We start from the raw sequence: 22,410 nt of genomic DNA, 5'->3' as shown, positions 1-22,410 counted from the left end.
GTTCTAGCCTTTCTATATACCATCCTAGCCTGCCTGTATAGCGTTCTAGCCTGCCTATATACATCCTAACCTGTATATATACCATCCTAGCCTGTCTGTATACAGTTCTAGCCTGCCTACATACCATCCTAGTCTGCCTGTATAACATCCTAGCCTGCCTGTATACCATCCTAGCCTGTCTATATACAGTTCTAGCCTGCCTGCATACCATCCTAGCCTGCCTGTATAACATCCTAGCCTGCCTGTATAACGTCCTAGCCTGCCTGTATAACGTCCTAGCCGGTCTGTATACCATCCTAGCCTGCCTGTATGCCATCCTAGCCTGCCTGTTTACCGTCGTAGCCTGTCTGTATACCATCCTAGGCTGCCTGTATAACATCCTAGCTGCCTGTATACGATCCTAGCCTGCCTGTATACCATCCTAGCCTTTCTATATACCATCCTAGCCTGCCTGTATATGTCCTAGCCTGTATATATACCATCCTAGCCTGTTTGTATACAGTCCTAGCCTTTCTATATATCATCCTAGCCTGTCTATATACAGTCCTAGCCTGCTTGCATACCATCATAGCCTGTCTGTATACAGTTCTAGCCTTTCTATATACCATCCTAGCCTGTCTATATACAGTTCTAGCCTGCCTGCATACTATCCTAGCCTGCCTGTGTAACATCCTAGCCTGCCTGTATAACATCCTAGCCTGCCTGTATAACATCCTAGCCTGTCTGTATACCATCCTAGCCTGCCTATATACCATCCTATCCTGTCTGTATACTGCTCTAGCCTGCCTGTATACCGTCCTAGCCTGTCTGTATACCGTCCTAGCCTGACTGCATAACATCCTAGCTGCCTGTATACAATCCTAGCCTGCCTGTATAACGTCCTAGCCTGGCTGTATACCATCCTAGCCTGCCTATATACAGTCCTAGCTTGCCTGTATACCATCCTAGCCTGTCTATATACCGTCCTAGCCTTTCTATATACCATCCTAGCCTGCCTGTATACTGTCCTAGCCTGCCTGTGTACCATCCTAGCCTGCCTGTGTACCATCCAAGCCTGTCTATATACTGTCCTAGCCTGTCTGTATATAGTTCTAGCCTTTCTATATACCATCCTAGCCTGTCTATATACAGTCCTAGCCTGCCTGTATACAGTCCTAGCCTGCCTGCATACTGTCCTAGCCTGCCTGCATACTGTCCTAGGCTGCCTATATACCATCCTAGCCTGTCTGTATACCACCCTAGCCTGCCTGCATACTGTCCTAGCCTGCCTGTATACTGTCCTAGCCTTTCTGTATACAGTTCTAGCCTTTCTATATACCATCCTAGCCTGCCTGTATAGCGTTCTAGCCTGCCTGTATACGTCCTAGCCTGTATATATACCATCCTAGCCTGTCTGTATACAGTCGTAGCCTTTCTATATACCATCCTAGCCTGTCTGTATACAGTTCTAGCCTGCCTGCATACCATCCTAGCCTGCCTGTATACCATCCTAGCCTTTCTATATACCATCCTAGCCTGCCTGTATACGTCCTAGCCTGTATATATACCATCCTAGCCTGTCTGTATACAGTCCTAGCCTTTCTATATATCATCCTAGCCTGTCTATATACAGTCCTAGCCTGCTTGCATACCATCATAGCCTGTCTGTATACAGTTCCAGCCTTTCTATATACCATCCTAGCCTGCCTATATACAGTTCTAGCCTGCCTGCATACTATCCTAGCCTGCCTGTGTAACATCCCAGCCTGCCTGTATAACATCCTAGCCTGTCTGTATACCATCCTAGCCTGCCTATATACCATCCTATCCTGTCTGTATACAGTTCTAGCCTGTCTGTATACCATCCTAGCCTGCCTGTATACCGTTCTAGCCTGCCTGTATACTGTCCTAGCCTGACTGCATAACATCCTAGCTGCCTGTATACCATCCTAGCCTGCCTGTATAACGTCCTAGCCTGGCTGTATACCATCCTAGCCTGTCTATATACAGTCCTAGCTTGCCTGTATACCATCCTAGCTTGTCTATATACCGTCCTAACCTTTCTATATACCATCCAAGCCTGTCTATATACTGTCCTAGCCTGTCTGTATATAGTTCTAGCCTTTCTATATACCATCCTAGCCTGTCTATATACAGTCCTAGCCTGCCTGCATACTGTCCTAGGCTGCCTATATACCATCCTAGCCTGTCTGTATACCGCCCTAGCCTGCCTGCATACCGTCCTAGCCTGCCTGTATACAGTTCTAGCCTTTCTATATACCATCCTAGCCTGCCTGTATAGCGTTCTAGCCTGCCTGTATACGTCCTAGTCTGTATATATACCATCCTAGCCTGTCTGTATACAGTCGTAGCCTTTCTATATACCATCCTAGCCTGTCTGTATACAGTTCTAGCCTGCCTGCATACCATCCTAGCCTGCCTGTATACCATCCTAGCCTTTCTGTATACGTCCTAGCCTGTATATATACCATCCTAGCCTGTCTGTATACAGTCCTAGCCTTTCTATATATCATCCTAGCCTGTCTATATACAGTCCTAGCCTGCTTGCATACCATCATAGCCTGTCTGTATACAGTTCCAGCCTTTCTATATACCATCCTAGCTTGCCTATATACAGTTCTAGCCTGCCTGCATACTATCCTACCCTGCCTGTGTAACATCCTAGCCTGCCTGTATAACGTCCTAGCCTGCCTGTATAACGTCCTAGCTTGTCTGTATACCGTCCTAGCCTGTCTGTATACCATCCTAGCCTGCCTGTGTACCGCCCTAGCCTTCCTGTGTACCGTCCTAGCCTGCCTGCATACCGTCCTAGCCTGCCTATATACAGTCCTAGCCTGTCTGTATACCGCCCTAGCCTGCCTATATACAGTCCTAGCCTGTCTGTATACTGTCTCAGCCTGCCTGTATACCGCCCTAGCCTGGCTGTATAATGTCCTAGCCTGTCTGTATACCATCCTAGCCTTTCTGTATACAGTCCTAGCCTTTCTATATATCATCCTAGCCTGTCTATATACAGTCCTAGCCTGCCTGCATACCATCCTAGCCTGTCTGTATACATTTCTAGCCTTTCTATATACCATCCTAGCCTGTCTATATACAGTTCTAGCCTGCCTGCATACTATTCTAGCCTGCCTGTATAACAACCTAGCCTGCCTGTATAATGTCCTAGCCTGCCTGTATAACGTCCTAGCCTGCCTGTATAACGTCCTAGCCTGTCTGTATACCGTCCTAGCCTGCCTGTATACCATCCTATCCTGTCTGTATACCATCCTAGCCTGTCTGTATACCGTTCTAGCCTGCCTGTATACCGTCCTAGCCTGACTGTATAACATCCTAGCTGCCTGTATACCATCATAGCCTGCCTGTATAAGGTCCTAGCCTGCCTGTATACCATCCTAGCCTGTCTGTATACCATCCTAGCCTGCCTGTATAATGTCCTAGCCTGTCTGTATACCATCTTAGCCTGTCTGTATACCATCTTAGCCTGTCTGTATACCACTCTAGCCTGTCTATATACAGTCCTAGCCTGTCTGTATACCATCCTAGCCTGTCTGTATACCACTCTAGCCTGCCTGTATAACGTCCTAGCCTGCCTGTATACCACCCTTGCCTGTCTGTATACCTGCAGACCACGGCTGGTGTGTGGAAGCGAGCTGGTGCAGCCACTATTTGTCTTCAGGCCAGGTGCAGAGGTGCGGGCCTGCGGACCACAGAAGAAGAAATAGTGGAGAGGCACCGCAAACATCTCCCCCGCCACCTTCACCATATCCATGGGCAGGGCAAAGGGGTGGAGCCAGGGGCAGAGCCATTGGGGGGGGGGAAAAATAGGTTTCGTCTAGGGTTTCAAAAATCCTTGCACCAGCCCTGGGGATATGGACTGCCAATAGAATCGGCACATGTCCCTCTGCCCAAACTAGTATGTGGCTCACCTCCATCAAAGCTGAACGACTCCTGGTACCGCCTTGATGGTTTATATAGGCCACTGCAGTTGCATTGGTGGACTGAACCCTGATAGGGTAGTCCTGAAGCTCCACCCAGGGGCGTAACTATAGGGGGTGCAGCAGTGACTAGCAGAGCTCCATGCTCGACTGTCGCACTGGCTGCTCTTTAGTTGTGCATTCCCCGCATGACCTGTGTCCTCAGCCGGCTCCTCATAGTACCCCTATCCTGCTCCATGCATTGAGCTCAGTCTGATATCTGTTCTCCCCGGCCAGAGTCCCGCCCCCCCCCCCCCCCCCCGAGTCTGGCCCACACTGCACTGCATACTTCTCCCGGGTAAACAAACTTTAAGCACACAGATGCAGTGCAGCCCTATGAGAGCCAGCTCCCCGGAGGACACTGCAGCCTTGTCTGCCAGCCCCCCTCCTCCCCCATCATACACAGATGATGAAAGGTCTTTCTGGGAGATATGCTGATCGACTCATCCAGCACACTGGATGGAGCCCAGGCCAACATGGATGAGTTCGCGGCCTACAGCTTGGTCATGGTGAGTGAGAGGACCCCATCCCCCACACACCATTACATACCCCCTCCCTCTCCCCCTGGGGACAGGGACCCCTTCTTACGTGGGGACAGGGACTCCCACCTCCCCTGGGGACCGGGACCCCTTCTCACCTGGGGGCAGTAACTTCATCTGCCCTGGAGAAAAGGACCTAATCTCTTCTGGGGACAGGGACCCCATCCTGCCTAGGGACAGTCCCCCAATGGGGCACCTAAGAATTAAAAAAAAATTATAAAAAAAAACTAATGATACCAGTGGTGGAACTACAGGGCTCACAAAGGTCATACCTGTGACCACGCCCTGGAGTTCCACCGCCAGACTCGAAGGGAAGAGCCCTGGCTGGGGTTCAGGGGGGCCCTTCATGGTTTCTTGCATTGGGGCCCTGAAGGTTCTAATTACGCCACTGGCTCCACCATCCAGGATCGTAGGGCCAGTCATACTGCCTGTAATTCCAGAATGTTTTTGGGCAGGATCTGTTCTGTCTTTGACCATTTTCCTTGAGCTGTGAGCCCTTCTAGGGTCGCTCCCCAGCCTGAGAGACTGGCTTCTGTAGTCAGTACTCTCCAAGTTACCAGAAGAAAGGTTCTTCTCTTTCACAGGTTATGATCCTGGAACCAACAGTTTAGGCTTAAATGTGCCTGAGGAGATAAGAACATTGGATAATCCAGGGATTGTCCTCTCCTGTTCCAAGCCAAAAAGCTATCTTATTGTAGATAACTGGAATGGTGCATAGGGCACCGCCTCGGAGGAGGATACCATCCTCCCTCGAAGACTCATACAAAGCCAAATAAAGGGTTGTCTGGGGCCTCTTATCTGATACACCTGATTCTTTAGGGCACAGATCCTTGCAGGTGGCAAGAATACTCTTGCTTGGACCATATCTAGGATCAAACCTAAATACTTTAGACCTTGAGCTGGTTTCAAGGCTGACTTTTCGGTATTTCTGATCCAGTCTAAGCTTTTCAAATACTGCACTGTGCCTGTTATGCTCTGCTGTAGAGCCTGTAATGAATGATCTCTGAGCAGGAGGTGATCCAGATACCCAAGCACCAGGATCTCTTGGGCCCTTAAAAGACCCAGTACTGGTGCTAGAACCTTTGTGAACACCCGGGGAGCTGTAGCAAGTCCGAAGGGTAGAGCCACAAACAGAAAATGACAATCCTCTAATGCAAATCGCAGGCTAAAAGTCTTCCATCTGGAGCGAGGCTAAAACTGAGTGGACAGATTCCATCTGAAAGAACTGGATTTAGTAGATACTGGTTCAGAGATCTTAGGTCCAAAAATGGAACTTGTGACCCCATTTGGTTTTTAAACTGTAAAAGGTTCACTCTTTCGGATACAGAAACATGTACAATCACTCCTTGATGCACTAAATGATGTTGTAAGAGAACTGTTGTTGCGCTTCGGGCGCACTCGCGCACGCGTGCAAGCATAAGGGACTGTAGGAGAACTGTTGTCGCGCTCCGGGCGCACTTGCGCACGCATGCGCGAACAAGGGACCTTGTGGAACGCACATGCGCCAATGAGTGAACATGTCTGCAGGAGCGCGCCTGCGCACCCCTTTGGCGCCAGGCGGCCTCTTTAAGGGGCGCACTGATTTGTAACAGATGCTGACCGATCTGTTCCTGTGCCCGTACCCTGTGATTCCTGCTTTGGCTTATTGATACCCGTTGCTGAACCCCTGGCTTTCCTTGACCATGCTTCTGGACTCTCCCACATCTCTGATTACTGGTTCCTGATTAAGGATGAGCTCGGTGTTCGTCTCAAAGGCATGTTTGACTCAAACATGGGCCGTTCGCCTGTTCGGCAAATTCAGAACTTCGTGGACCGTTCGCACCATATTCGTGTGGCACAAACGGACCACAATGCACTACGCCATTGCAGTGCATTGCTGGCTCATGATTGGCCAAGCATGCACTGTGACCCCGCATGCTTGGCCAATCACAGCGCCGGCAGCGAGGAGAGCCATAATTGGCCACAGGCATCAGCTCAGGGGGATTTAGTACACGCCCCACACTATATAAGGCCACCAGAGCGGCGGCCTTGTGTAGTGTGTCGTGGTGGTCAGGGAAAGAGCACGATAGGCAGGGACAGTGTCTTTATTGCTTGGGAACCTAACGATTGTTTAGTAGGTGTTGTGTGCCTCCTGCACAGTATACACCTGAAGCTATCCTTTATTACTGGTGTTCTGTTTCTGTAATACAGGCATCTGCAGAAGTTAGAGTGGGTGTTGTGTGCCTCCTGCACAGTATACACCTGAAGCTACCCTTTATTACTGGTGTTCTGTTTCTGTAATACTGGCATTTGCAGAAGTTAGAGTGGGTGTTGTGTGCCTCCTGCACAGTATACACATTTTTTTTCACTTTAATCCTTATTAAAATCAGTGCTCCTGAAAAAACTGCAATTTCTAAAAAAAATTTTGCCATTGATCCATGTCCCCTGGGGCAGGAGCCGGATCCCCAAACCCTTTTTAGGACAATATCTTGCATACTAGCCTTTAAAACTAGCACTTTTGATTTTGAACGTTCGAGTCCCATAGACTTTAATGGGGTTCTAAAGTTCGTACGAATTTCCGGTCCGTTCCAAGGTTCTGGTGCGAACCGAACCGGGGGGTGTTCGCCTCATCCCTATTCCTGTTTCTGGCCTCCTATTTGACCCTGCTCCTGTCTGATGATTTGGTACCTCGCTGCCCGCCTGCTTCTGAACCATTCTATTCCTGTGACTTCGCTCCTGTCTCCTGTTTGGCTCCAAGCTGCCTGCCGTGTTTTGGCAATTCTGCTCCTGCGACCTGCTGCGACTTCCTGCATTCCCAAACTAGCATCATCTGTCTCAAGCTTCCAGGGATCCATCTGCAGGCACTCATGTTCCTCCTTTCCCTTGGGTTCTTCTGTCTCCATCCTCAGCGGGACCCAGGTTGGAGAGAAAAGGGAGGCTGACCTCGTCACTTCAGACTCCGACCAGGTACGTGACAGATTTAGTGCCTAAAGCAAGAAATATCTTTTTGGAGGATCCGAGGGAACGTTGGATCTTAAAAATCTCTGAGGGGGAACCCCCCGCAACTCCAGCTTGTAACCGCAGAATATAATTGAGGTAACCCACTCGCCCATAATTATCGTTCTCCAAATGTCCGCAAAGAGCAGCAGCCTTCCCCCCGCCAATGGAGTTTGGGTATCCCCTCAAAAGGAGAGCTTGGTGCTGGGTATAGAAGTGTTTTGGACCCAGGGCCTTTTCTGACCCTGGCCCTAGAGCCTTGCTGGCAGCGGGCTGAGACATTTGAGGAAGCAGTCCCTGAAGTTTTAAACAAAGGACACCTGGTGCTTTTCTTCACAAGTAGAGAACTCTTCCCTCTGGAAATCTATTGGATATATTTGTCCAAATGATCACCGAATAAACGTTCCCCATGAAAAGGGAAACCTGTGAATAACTTTTCACAAGGAAGCTCGGCTGACCAGTTCTTAAGCCACAAAAGTCTATGCATATGTACAGACAAGAGAGCCAAATGAGAAACCTGCTGTATTGAATCCTTTTAAGGCGTCAACAGCAAAACACAGCGATCGAGGAATATCTGTCCTATTTTCAGGCTAATCATCCTCCTGGTTAGGTCTATCAGGCCGTTTGACCTGATCCTCTATGGACTGGCAGATACCAATTGCTGCAACAGCTGGCTGAACTGGCCAAAGAAAAGGAAGCCTTTAATAATGACTCCAATTTCCTGTCAACAGGGTCTTTCAAGCCCTGTGCGTTATCTATCAGACAAGTTAAGTTCTTGTTTACGGAAGAGACTGCTGCATCTACTGCTGGCATGCTTAATTTTTTTTTAACAAACTTTTCATCCATGGGATATAAAAGGTAAAACCTCTTAGGGTCCTTTCACACTGGACGGATCCGTGATGATCCACCCTGTGAACATCCGCTTGCTCAGCGGGCATCGCTCCATTGATCCCTGCTGAGGCGGCGGATGACGGGGCGGCCCCTGCACACTGTGCAGGGACCGCCCTGTCAGATCTCCGCTCTCCCCTATTGGGGATCGGATGAACGCGGACCATCTGTCCATGTTCATCCGATCCGCTCTGCAGACGTATAGAAAAATAGGATTTCCCTCCGTCTGCAGACTCGGGCCATAGCGGGGACAGATATCGGGTGTCAGCAGATGTTCATCCGCTGACACCCGCTATCCCATAGGGATGCATGTATGTCCGTATTTCATCCGAAAACGGATGGATGAAATACGGACATACTGTCCGGACGTGTAAGAGGAACAAAATCCTGTCAGGTTGTTCCCAATCAGCATACACTGCCTGTTCCAGCTGGGGGTGTAGGGATAAAGCCTGTGCGGCCTGAAGAGGCCTCAGGGATCCCAAGAGTACCAGGGGGGCTCAGACATCTCTGCAAGAGACAGCTTAAAGGCAGAACAAACCATTTCGGTCAGGATGAAAAGCCTCTGCGACTGAGAGGCAGACATCAACTGAATATCCTTTTGTCCAGATTGCTCAGAAGCAGACTCATATGCCAGGCGCTCCACAGAATCCTGAGCTTTTAGCTCTTCCCCATCCTCAACCCATTCCTGCTCAAAACTAGGAGGCTCCAGAGAGGGGGATCTGTCACGCTTCTTGCCACCCTGTGGGATGGAGGCAATCCTTCCAGCAAAATCATGAAAGGAGTGCAGCAAGGATGTTTGTCACCCCACTTGTTTAACTTATGTGCAGATTACATCATGTGAAATGCCAGGATTGATGAATCACAAGCCAGACTTGAGGTCTCTGGGAGAAATATCAACAACCGGAGGTATGCAGACGATACCACAATAATGGCAAAAAGTGAAGAAGAACTAAAGAGTCTTTTAATGAATGTAAAAGAGGAGAGCACAAAAGAAGGCCTGAAATTTAACATTAAGAAAACTAACATCATGGTAACTGGTCCCATCACTCCTTGGTGAATAGAAGGAGAAGAAATGGAAACAGTGACAGATTTCATCTCCCTAGGCTCCCAGATCACGATGACTGTAGCTATGAAATTAAAAGACGCTTCCTTCTTGGGAGGAAAGCAATGACAAACCTAGACAACATTATAAAAAGCAGACATTACCCTACCGACAAAGTGCCATATTGTCAAAGCTATGTTATTCCCAGTAGTAAGCTATGGCTGTGAAAGTTGGACCATAAGGAGGGCTGAAGGCTCAAAGAATTGATGCTTTTGAACTATGGTGTTGGAGAAGACACTTGAATGTCCCTTGGACAGCAAAAAGATCAAACCAGTCAATCTTGAAGGAAATTAACCCTGAATATTCACTGGAAGGACAGATCCTGAAGCTGAAACTCAAATACTTTGGTCATCTAATGCGAAGAGAGGACTCATTGGAAAAGACCCTGATGCTGGGAAACATGGAAGGAAAAAGGAGAAGAGGATGACAGAAAACAAGATGGATAGATAGCATCATCTAAACAATGAATATGAAGTTAAGCAAGCAGTGGAGAACAGAAAAGCCCGACACTGATGGTCCATGAGGTCACGAAGAGTCGGACGCGACTGAACATACACCATCCTGTGATCTATTTTACCTTTGGATATAAAACAATTTATTAGGTTTTAAGGTTTAGGTTATATTGGTTCTTATACCCACCCTGCATCCAATTTCCACAACATATCTCAGCTCTATACTGCTGTGTCGACTAAGTAACAACATTTTCAGTAACAACTGAGTTGTTTGCAGTCACTTAGTATCTAGTTTACGAACACAAGGATGTTTGCTCCACCTAGTGGTATTACAGCATTATACACAGTATTTCAAGGTCAGTTATCAATTCATTACTTTTTGTGTTTAAATTTTATGTAACAACCAGTATGCATGAAATATTTATGTTATTCATAAGTTTTTTGATGTTAATCGTAGTGTTTTATTAAACATGTTTACATGTTTAAAACTGTTTTTTTTGCTAGAAAGTTACTTAGAACCCCCAAACATTTGATATTGTTTTTTTTCTAACACCCTAGAGAATAAAATGGCATTCATTGCAATACTTTTTTTCACACTGTATTTGTGCAGCGGTCTTACAAGTGCACTTTTTTAGTAAAAAATTAACTTTTTTGAATAAAAAAATAAGACAACAGTAAAATTAGCCCAATTTTTTTTATATTGTGAAAGACAATGTTATACCGAGTAAATTGATACCCAACATGTCACGCTTCAAAATTGCGCCCGCTCGTGGAATGGCGTCAAACTTTTAGCCTCAAAAATCTCCATAAGCGACATTTAAAAAATTCTACAGGTTGCATTTTTTGCGTTACAGAGGAGGTCTAGGGCTGGAATTATTGCTCTCGCTCTACCGATCGTGGCAATACCTCACATGTGTGGTTTGACTACCATTTTCTGCGTGCGAGCTCGTCGTGACGGGGTGTTTTTAAAAACCTTTTTTTTATTTTAATTGATTTTATTTATTTTTACACATTTTAAAAAAATAAATAAAAAATGGACCACTTTTATTCCTATTACAAGGAATGTAAACATCCCTTGTAATAGAAAAAAGCATGACAGGTCCTCTTAAATATGAGATCTGGGGTCAAAAAGTCCTCAGATTTCATATTTGGACTTAAATGCAAAAAAAAAAAAAAAAATGTCATTTGAAAAAATGACATTAAAAAAATATACCTTTAAGAGGTATGGGCGGAAGTGACGTTTTGACGTTGCTTCCGCCCTCCTATGGTATAGAGACGAGTGAGGGCCACCTTAGCCTCACTCGTCTCTATACCCAGCCATTGATAGGACCCGATCGCCTCCGCCGCTATGACGGCTCCGGTAAGCGGCGGAGGGTGCGGGAGAGCAGTGGGAGGGGGGTGGCCGTTACCAAGATATCCCTCTTCAAAAATAGGACGTACATCGGCGTGTGCTTGTCGTTAAGTGGTTACGCTTTTTCTTACTGAGTTAGGAATGCATACGTCAATAGAATATACTGTATATATATATATATATATATATATCTATATATATATATATATATATATATATATATATATTTTATTTTTATTTTTTTAATAGAAGTTTGTCACTTTAGCTTTTCGATTTTAAGTAATGTTACACATTTTCTTATATACATACAATTACATTTTTATAGCTGCTCGTCCTTGCTATTGTGATTCTTTGGGGTCAATACACAATGTTGCATTTTATTGGTTTTAGCAATTATTACAAACGTCTATTTTATGCTTTTATCTTCTGTATATTACCATGTTTAAGATTTCTAAACCATGCATTCCCTTCCTGTAAAACATTTTGTTTAAAAACAAATACAAATATATTCTTTTCTAAAACATTTATAATTTAGACGGAGAGGTTAGCCAGTTAGCCATTGGCAATTTGACATCATCTAATATTTTTTTTCTCTTTATGCTGGTAATGATTTGATCAACTACTTACTTGTAGCTATTTACTTTAGTAGCACAGCATGTTTACTGAAAAATATGTATTGAATATTCATCTGTGTAAAAAAAAGTTTACATTTAGAACTGATTGGTTATACTTGACTGGAGATTTTATATACTGTATATGCATTAGTGATTTGATTGGATTGAATTTTGATTGTAATTGTTTTGAACTATAATGCAGTGTTTTCATGTACAGTGCTGGTTACGTTAATTTTCGGTGGTGTAAAGTTGTGCTATTTAAATTAGACTTGTCACTGATGACATTCTGAGTTAGAAGGAAAAGGGGAAGGGAAATGACTCAGCCTATCTTGACAAGTTTTGTCACCAGGTTTTTACTGCTAGTCTATTTTCTGGTCTTATTAATATTTTAATATGTTCTTTGCTAGTGTCCATGGTCCAGGGGAAACCTGGTATAAAGTCTAACAAGCCAAATCATTTTGTTTTCCTTTATGAGCTGGGGCAATGGATGAAGATATGATAAAAATACAGAGAACATAACTTAAGCTATTCATCTATGAACTGTTTGAATTTATAACCGTAGTTTGTCATCTTTATTTGTGTGTAAAGCCTGAATGATTTAGAGAAAGAAAATGTGTCTAGAAGCAAAATCGTATTACTATACAGAATTATTATAACAACATACCTCCACAGTGAGCTGCCAGTGATTCCTATAAAAGGTGAATACCTATACTGAAGGGCCTTTACAGGCCATGCGAGTTTATTAGTGTCATTACCATACTCAATTTATTTGTTCTATTTATTAATTACAGTGATGTATGGCTCTACCATATATTACAGCAACTGAAGAATTATCCCATCCCTAATGCAACAGACTCAATCTCACATTTTCATTATACCTTTTTCATCATACCTTATAGATACATAACGGTCTGTTTATTTTTTTTTGGGGGGGGGGGGGTGCATGCCATGGCCTGGATCCTCACAGCAATGTCCCCCTGAGGCTTTATAACATCATTGTAGGCTTTTTTGGGTTGTGTGTACCTGTGCTGCCTAGATGGTTATATAGCCCTGGATGAGACGATGCCTCTTTATATTTGTGCCTTCCTCTGTTGACGATTTTGCAGTTTGGACCTGGTTTACCTGACCCTTTCCTTTCTTTGTTGACCGCATGCCCATGCCTTTGTACACATATACCAGCTCACAATAAGTGGTCTCCTGCTGAAGCTTTTGAAGTGAAACGCGTAGAGATTACAACACCTTGTAATCATTATACATGAGTGTTCCATTATCATATGGATATTGTAATCAAAGCTGTTATTGGGATTCTATACCACGGTTTGGGCTGAAGGCTATTGTGTCTTGTATAGTTGCCTTTAAATGGGTGATACATTCTGTAATATTCTTTTATATCTTGTATGGAATAAAAATGCCATGTAAAGCAGTGTGGGACAGTGTGAGCAAGCATTATGTGTAGATGAGGATTGTGGAAGTTATGACATTGGACACAATATGCAGACAGGGTGTGTAAGACGTGCTGGAGAGGCATGCCAGAAGGTATGGCTGCTGGCAGTATGTGCTGGTGAGGATTGTGGAGCACAAATAACATATTGGAGGGGTGACAGGAGAGAAGGGTTTTTCAGCATACACAATATAGAGGCAAGGTGTGTAAGATATACTGTAGACGAGTGCCAGACAGCATGGCTGCTCGCAGTATATATAGAGCAGTAGAGAAAGATATGACAGTGGGTAGTATGTGCAGAACAGGAGTGTAGTGGGTAATCAAACCCTTCACGATCAGACCACATTTTTAAGTTTCTACATACATCAGTTTACTCAACAGTGTTTTAAACCACTTTGCATAGCAAAATGATGTTCATGCTGTTCATTATTAGAAGATCAGACTTTGTACTGAGAACCCACAGGAAACAATGGCACAATATCAGCTTATGCACTGAGAAGTGACAGGAAACACTGGCACGATATCAGCTTTTGTACTGACGGCTCACAGGAAACAGTGGCAGACGATCCACTTTTAATATATGTATAAAGAGTACTCAAATGCTTTTGCAAAATCCAAATATATCACATCATAAGTATTGTCAACTTTCATATTTATACTTGTTCCCTTATAAAAATTGATCATATTCTACAAGGCCTATTTTTTTTACAAATCCACACATATTTGTCTCTGTAATTAGAATGTTTTCTAGCATACAGTTTTCTATATTTCTATCTGTATACCTTCTTATATTTGCACAGAACAGATATCAAGCTTACATGTATTCGTTTTTTTTTTTTATTAAGTGCAGGTGCACACCACACAGCCCAAGCTCACTGACCATTTGCTAGCTTTAGAACTACGCATGCACAGTTCTGAAACTGACCTGCAGCCATATTTGTTTTACTGGCAATCAATGCCCCTTCACAGACATTTTGTAGAAAATTGTCCCCACAATGCAATCTGGGGGCATTTCTATTGCCAAGACTAATATTCAGGTCCACTATTGTTCTTAAATAGCTCTAAGTACTGCTACAATTCTACTTAAAGGAGAAGTACGGCCAAAGCTCATTTGACTGGACTTCTCCTGTGGATCACAAGAGCACAGTGCGTTCTGCTCCTTTGACACATTTTCAGTAGACAGCGGGCAGTAGTCCGCTGTCTGCTGACATCAAAGAGCTGGTCCAGGCTCAGGAAGGATTGCGAACATATGGTTGGGATCCTCTGAGATCTGTGGACCGGCACCCAGCTCAGCCTCTGTGTGTTGCAGAGAGAGCTTAAGACGGCAGCTCCCGTCCCCTCCACAGCCCAGCGCTCCAGAGAGCGAGGGAGGTAGAGCAGAGAGCTGGGGGGACCGTGGTCTGCCCCACCCAAGAAAATTTAGCACCAGCCACCACTGCTAAATAAGTATGATTCTCTAAAAAAAAATCCAATACTTCTTTTAAAGTCGGTTTCAATTGCCCTGTATTAAAGTGAAACAGCTTTACCACTGCTTTACTAAACATGTGACAAGCTTCTATGCAGATGTTACAGTTTACATGATCCCATCATCCCCTGGGCAGCATTTTAGGGGACAAAACAAGTTGGATGGAATCTAAGTTGCTGACTTCATCACTTCCGCCGATGCTGGAGGGCAGGCTTTGAGCTTATTTAATTTATGGTCAAAGCCCTATGGCCGATACGGATATGAACAAATAGACTTTACCATAACATTAACAACATGAAATGGACCTGAAGTGTGCCCTGGTCTGATGGTCGGTATACCAAAATAAGGGGGCATACCCTAGATTAGAAATTAATATTTGTGAAGAGAAATGAATTTGAGAAATGCCCTGAAAAGGGGATGGGAGGGTGGGTGCCGCGCACCGGAAACCGACAAAGACCACAGGCGAGCGGGCTGGTTAAATACCCTCCGGGCTCCTCCCATAAATTCAGGCCACCACACTGGCCTTCCTACTTATGGTCAAAGCCCTATGGCCGATACGGATATGAACAAATAGACTTTACCATAAGATTAACAACATGAAATGGACCTGAAGTGTGCCCTGGTCTGATGGTTGGTATACCAAAATAAGGGGGCAAAAACATTCAGGTAGGGGTGTAGTTTTATTAGTTTTAGCTTAATTAGTTGAGCAAGTTTGGTGAATGCTTGTGCCATTTCCATCCGAGGATTGGGGATGTACCGGAGGAGGTAGGCAGGGTTCCAACTGCTTAGTCTCTCAATGACGTGACTTGGGACCCATGCCAACATGCTGCCAAGGGTGCTCAAATACTAAAGAGTGACCACGGTATGGACTGGGGTCGAGGTGTAGGCTGCGTAGAAGAACCCCATGTGTTTGGGAAACTGGCAGGTACACAAGTGTTAGCACGAAAAGGCAATAGGGAACTAGAGTTTACGCGTTCCGGTAGGAGTGACAGTAGGTAGTCGAGTATGGTTACTCGACACCAAGCACTGCCTTTTCTATAGAAATGGACGTCTATCCTGGAGCCAGATTGCTGGGTTTTTAGACACTGCAAGGTGGAGGATGAAATGGTGTTGGTATCGAGCCAAGTGACGACTATGCAGGACTTGGCCTGCGGGGTTGCTGAAGGCCTGGAATGCCCATACAATGGACTTTAACTGGTGCCACCAAGATAACTGCAGCAGTCTGCGCAGGAAGGACACAACCGAGAGCGGCCAGACCTGGCTTCATCAACAAGGTGAGCCTTGGCCCAGTTGTCAGTGGTGAAAGCCACAGCCTGTCCTGTCCTGACATAACCCCAGATTCGAGAGGCTGTCATGACCAGGTATAGCTTGAAGAGGGAGGAAATCCAGGTAAACCCGGGGTTTAGGAGTATCCCTGATGCCATGGTTCTGTAACCAGTGGTGGCCAAAAATTGCAGCGAAGCCTGTGGAGGCTGTGGCATCTGTCACTACCAGGGGTGACAGGGGCATCGTAGATGGTCTAAACATCGCTACACCAATCCATGCAGTAAGGAACCTTCCGACATTGATGGTCTGCTATTGCCACGGCATCTAAATTAAGGATCTGAGAAGGGTCCTGTGTCCGTGAGAGGAGGACCAGGAGGCGTGACATAAAGATCGACCCTGGGGAATGGCCCGTATTGCCGATTTGAACGTTCGTCAGGTAGTGTGTGTGTAGAACCTGGCTGCCAGTGCAACCAACAATAAATTGGCTAGGCCATGGAAAACCACAAAGGGCCAGGTAGATGGCCGCTTGGATGACAAGACTGGGGAATATGCAAGGATTTTATATGTCCTTAAAGATGGCAGTTGTGATGGGCGAGCGTTTGCTGTTGGCTATGGGCGATGCCTCTGGATGCCTCGTAGTGGGGATCTTGCTGTATGGGCCGTAAAGACAGATGGCTCTCCGGGCCCTGTAAGGATAAGAAATGCTGAACGCTGGCTAGGTATAGCCTGAGCGTGTTACAGGAAGAAGCCAGTTGCGTGTGTCAACACGATCCTGGTGCAGGATGGAAGTTGAACTCAACTGTCCTAAGGGAGACAGACAGACAGGAAACGGTGAGTGGCTTGTAAGAAAAGCCACAGGAGACAAGTGGTCAATTAAGTGCTGCTGAAAACGACGTGTAGCCAGTTTGTGTGCCACTGAGAATGTGCTTGCAAAAGAATGATTGCAAGAAGTTATGCAAAGTCGCAAGCCTTGGCATGATTGCAAAAGTAGTGTTTAAACGTGTACTTGCGACAATTGCGCGGGAGTTTGTCACTGGAGATGTGTTGGTAGTGACTGTGAGAAATTCGTGTTACCGCATGTGCTTTGCGAAGACTGCAGGAGTTGTGCTTGAACATGTGTTTGGATGCGTGCTTGCAACGATTGCAAGATGTTATGCCAAGATGCGTGCTTGCAACGATTGCAAGATGTTATGCTAGGATGCGTGCTTGCAACGATTGCAAGATGTTATGCCAAGATACGTGCTTGCAAGGATTGCAAGATGTTATGCTAGGATGCGTTCCTGCAATGATTGCAAGGAGTCACACCAGGATGCGTGCTTGCCATGATTGCAAGATGTTATGCTAGGATGCGTGCCTGCAACGATTGCAAGAAGTTATGCCAGGATGCGTGCCTGCAATGATTGCAAGGAGTTATGCCAGGATGCGTGCCTGCAACGATTGCAAGGAGTTATGGTAAGATACATGGGTAGCCAGGTCGGAAAAGACAGAATGCATCCAGTCCTAACCATAAATCAAACAAATAAAATACCGCACAACCCGACACACCCAATTCTACACCCACAGCTGATCCAGAGGAAGGCAAAAAACCCCAGCAGAGCATAGCCCAATTTGCTACAACAGGGAAAAAATTCCTTCCTGATCCCTCGAGAGGCAATCGGATTTTCCCTGGATCAACTTTACCTATAAATATAAGTACCCCGTTATAACCTACATTTAGGAAAGTATCCAGGCTTTTCCTAAAGCAATCTATTGAGCCAGCCAGAACTGCCTGCTAGCAATGATTGCAATAAGTTTGTGCCTGGACATCTGCTTGCAATGATTGCAAGAGGTCTTATGCTCAAATGCGTGCTTGCAATGATTGCAAGAGGTCTATGCCCGAATGTGTGCTTGCAACGATTGCAAGAAGTCTATGTTTTGGATGCGTGCCTGCAACGATTGCAAAAAGTCTACGCTTGGATGCGTGCTAGCAATGACTGCAGGAAGTCTACACTTGGAAGCGTGTTTGCAATGATTGCAAGAAGTCTATGCTTGTATGCGAACTTGCAACGATTGCAAGAAGTTTATGCTTAATGCGTGCTTGCAACGATTTGCAAGAAGTCTATGCTTGGATTCGTGCTTGCAACGATTGCAAGAAGTCAACGCTTGCATGCGTACTTGCAACGACTGTAAGACGTCCATGCTTGAATGCGTGCTTGCAACGATTGCAAGAAGTCTATGTTTGGATGCGTGCTTGCAATGATTGCAAGAAGTCTACGCTTGGATGCGTGCTTGCAATGACTGCAAGAAGTCTACGCTTGGATGCGTGTTCGCAATAATTGCAAGAAGTGTACGCTTGTATGCGTACTTGTACCAACTGCAAGATGTCCATGCTTGACTGCGTGCTTGCAACGATTGCAAGAAGTCTATGCTTGGAAGCGTGCTTGCAACGATTGCAAGAAGTCTACGCTTGGATGCGTGTTTGCAATGATTGCAAGAAGTCTACGCTTGTGTGCGTACTTGTAACGACTGCCGTGACTGTGACTGATGATGAACCGGACTCTGGAGCATGCACTGAAATGAGGCTAAAGCACTGGGGCACACCGTAACGAATCGGTGCATGTATGCAACTGGATTCGAAACGGAGCGCGGTACGTGGCAGTGAAATTATTTTGATTGCCATGACCGAGGCACGAATCGATCATGCCGCTGTTGCGACTATCCGTTAATCGTGCATGCTCTGAAGCATGTACTGAAATGTGGCTGAAATACCTGTGGCGCGCCGAGACGAATTAGTGCACGATGCGACTGGATTCGTATTGGAGCGTGATACGTGACAGTGAAAATGATTTCCCATGACAGAGTCATGGATCAGAGAACCGAAACCTGCAACCAATAATGAATCCTGACTCTGCAGCATGTACTGAAATGAGGCCGTAACCAACTGGGGCACATCGAAACGAATCGGTGCATCACGGATGCGACTAGATTCGAATCATAGCGTGGTAAGTGACAATAAAATGAGTGACAAAAGTTTGCCATGACAGAGGCCCGAACCGGTCGTGCCGCGATTGCGACTGACAACGAACGGGACTCTGGAGCATGTACTGAAATGAGGCCGAAGAATACCTGGGGCACGCCGAGACGAATTGGTGCATGGTAGATGCGACTGGATTCGTATCGGAACGTGATACGTGACAGTGAAATGATTTCCCATGACAGAGGCGCGAATCGGTGCGCCGCAACCTGCGACTGACAACGAACGGGACTCTGGAGCATGTACTGAAATGAGGCCGAAAAATACCTGGGGCACGCCGGGACGAATTGGTGCACTGGGATGCGACCGGATTCGAACTGAACGTACTACGTGACAATGAAATGCTTCCCATGATAGAGCTACGAATCGGAGAGGACGCAACCTGCGACCGTCAACGAACGGGCTCTAGAGCATGTACCGGAATGAGGCCAACGCAACTGGGACACGTCGATCGAACCTGTGCGTTTTGAGAAAAGCGACTGGTTTCGATTCGAACGTAATATGTGAGGTGAAATGACTCCCATGACAGAGACCCGGGTCGTATAGCAACGAGCGGGCTCTGGAGCATGTACCGAAATGAGGCCGAGCAACTAGGGGCACACCGGAACGAATCGGCGCATTTAGCGGATGCGACTGGATTCGAATCGGAGCGCAGTGCGTGACAGAAATGAGTGAAATGATGAAATGACCTACGTGAGCCAGCTATGGCAGAGGTACGAGTCGTTGTGCCGTGAGACACGACTGGCAACAATTTTGACTGTGGAACACGGTAACGAGACTACATAACAAGTTACTAAAACAGTGCAGTTTTTCCTACAAGCAATATCTACCGAAATGACGCCCGTGAAATGAAGGGCGCTGCGAAAATAGTGCGTTTTGAGTGATAACAACCCGGTATCATAACGAACGATTCGATATTTCAGGTTTTTAACGACACTCAAAAATAGATAGTACAGGAAGGTCAATCGAGACCCTTACCTGCGGCAGTCGAGCCGGCGACGTTGTACAAAAACGAACGGGAAACGAAAACCACGAGATTTCTAGTAGAGAGACGTTTATCCGAATGGCAACGAAACACGAGCAGTCGGCCTAGTGACGTAGTGCCGCGCACCGGAAACCGACAAAGACCACAGGCGAGCGGGCTCCTCCCATAAATTCAGGCCACCACACTGGCCTTCCTACTTGTCTTGCGGGTACCCGTGATTCTTTATAAATTCAGTGGTTTTAAATAGTGCTACACTATCTGGTCTGCTGTGTTTCTCTTCTGATGTCTCCTGCTGCCCTCATTCTATTGGTGACCTGACTGTGGTCATGGTTGTGATCCATGCCAAGCTGGCCATCTTCATCCTGTGGACATTTTCAGTACATGTAAGCATGCATGACCTTGGTTGGAGGGAGTCATGTATTTCTGGCAAGAGGCTCTTGTTTCTCGTTGGTGGTGCACTGGAGCTGGTATGTCTGGAATATAGCTCCGCACATGTAATTTTTCACTGGCCACATGCTTATTGAAGTTTCATGAAGATTTTCACTGGACACATGCTCACTGGACCTTTGTTGCACATGACTGTATATTGCCTCTTGCATTATTCACTGTGACATTTATTTGAGAATTGTTGGTTTTAGACTGAAAATTTTAAAGAGAAGCAAAGCACAGATTTTTGTTTTTCACTAATAGAGGTCAATGACCGAACAAAGATAGAGCCAGTCTTGAGAAAGTACTGTGATCATTTTGAGATGTAACAAAAGTGTTACACTTTCACATTACCTAGCATGCATGCTGCATACTTAGGGCCGGTTCACACTGCGACGCGAGGCGAGGCGACACGGCTCGCCTCGCCTCGCTCCCGCAAGTCGCCCCCATTCAGTACTATGGAACCGTTCTGAGAGGAGCGACTCGAGTCGCTCCGACTCAGAAAAAAGGTTCCTGTACTACTTCGGGGCGACTTCGGGGGCGACTTGCATTGACTTCTATGCAGAAGTCCTCTGCAAGTCGCCGCTGAGCTCCCCGCAAGTCGCGGCGAGGTAAGTCGGAGACGCCTCGCCGCGGCTCGCTGTGTGAACCGGCCCTAAGGGGTCTGCTTCTAAATGTTCTTCACACAACTTTTTCAAGAATTCAATCATTTTTCTAATTGAATATAATTAGAAAATGTGTGTAACATAGTCACATCTAGTTCAACTAATATTCTGGGTGAAAGCTGTGTACAACTTGTGTAAGAGAAAATAAATAAATAGACCCCTTAAAAGTAGTAAAATTATAAAAAAAAAAAAAACAGCCAGTTACATAGACCCTTTAAGTAGATCCGTTTAATGTAGAACTCTATACTGCAAGCTGCACCACCTATCTCCTGAGGAAGCTCGAATGAGCGAAACATGTTGAGAGTGGTAGCTTTTCATTCATGTATAAGATTGGTAGCATTTCGTGCATTTATGTTTTGTACCAGGCTTATATTCATTGTCATGTACGGATGTTTTTTTATATTTTTTGTATAAATACAAATAAAACCTTTCATATTATAACTTCTTGATCCATCCAATTCGATACTGTTCAAAGTCTCGGGGTTGGTTACCGTCCAGCCTCCCCCCCCTAATTTTGATTTTTTTTAATACAAATTTTTGGGATGTGGTATCATTATTTTGATCTCTTCACCTTGTTGTTTATGTAGAACTGTAGTAAAATTATAAAATCAAATGTGAAGTAAGCTGCCCATAACAGTAAGAGTGGGTTATCCTCTGTACCCCCAGAACATTTTACACTGATCCTCACAGTAGAATCATTGGATAGGTCGGGCGACAGTGATGCAGCTTCTTAGATGTTGGCAGAGTTAATAGGCCAATGTGCCATCAAACTAAAGTGCTTTGGGTAGGCCTATTTGTAGGCGGTTTGAAAATGATGTAAAACCCACCTTTGGTCCCTGCCACCCACTCCAGCACTGTTTAATAGGGTACAGGATAAAAGTAGCTTCCCAGCTGCATTTATTATTTAAGAAATAAATTCTATTTAACGTGAACCTGCAATGAAAATGTCTGTTTATCATAACTCAGTGGGAAAAAACAAGAGGCTTTAACCGCTTCCGGACCAGCCACCACAGTTATTCTGCGACAGGTTGGCTCCCCTGTGCGAGCCGTCGTAGCTGTAAGTCGGCTCTTTAAGACACCTCCGGCAGCGCGATGACTGCCAGGCACCCGCAATCACTCGTGAAAGAGAGAGAACTGAGATTTGTGTGTGTAAACACACAAATCCCGGTTCTCTCAGGGGAGAGGAGAGAGATTGTGTGTTCATACTATGTATGAACACGGATCTCTCTCCTCCCCTAGTCAGTCCCATC

Source organism: Lithobates pipiens, unplaced genomic scaffold (assembly GCF_037356315.1).
Source record: "Lithobates pipiens isolate NorthernLeopardFrog02 unplaced genomic scaffold, aLitPip1_a1.2 Scaffold_28, whole genome shotgun sequence".
NCBI lineage: Eukaryota > Metazoa > Chordata > Amphibia > Anura > Ranidae > Lithobates > Lithobates pipiens.
Note: the sequence above shows the minus strand (reverse complement) of the source record.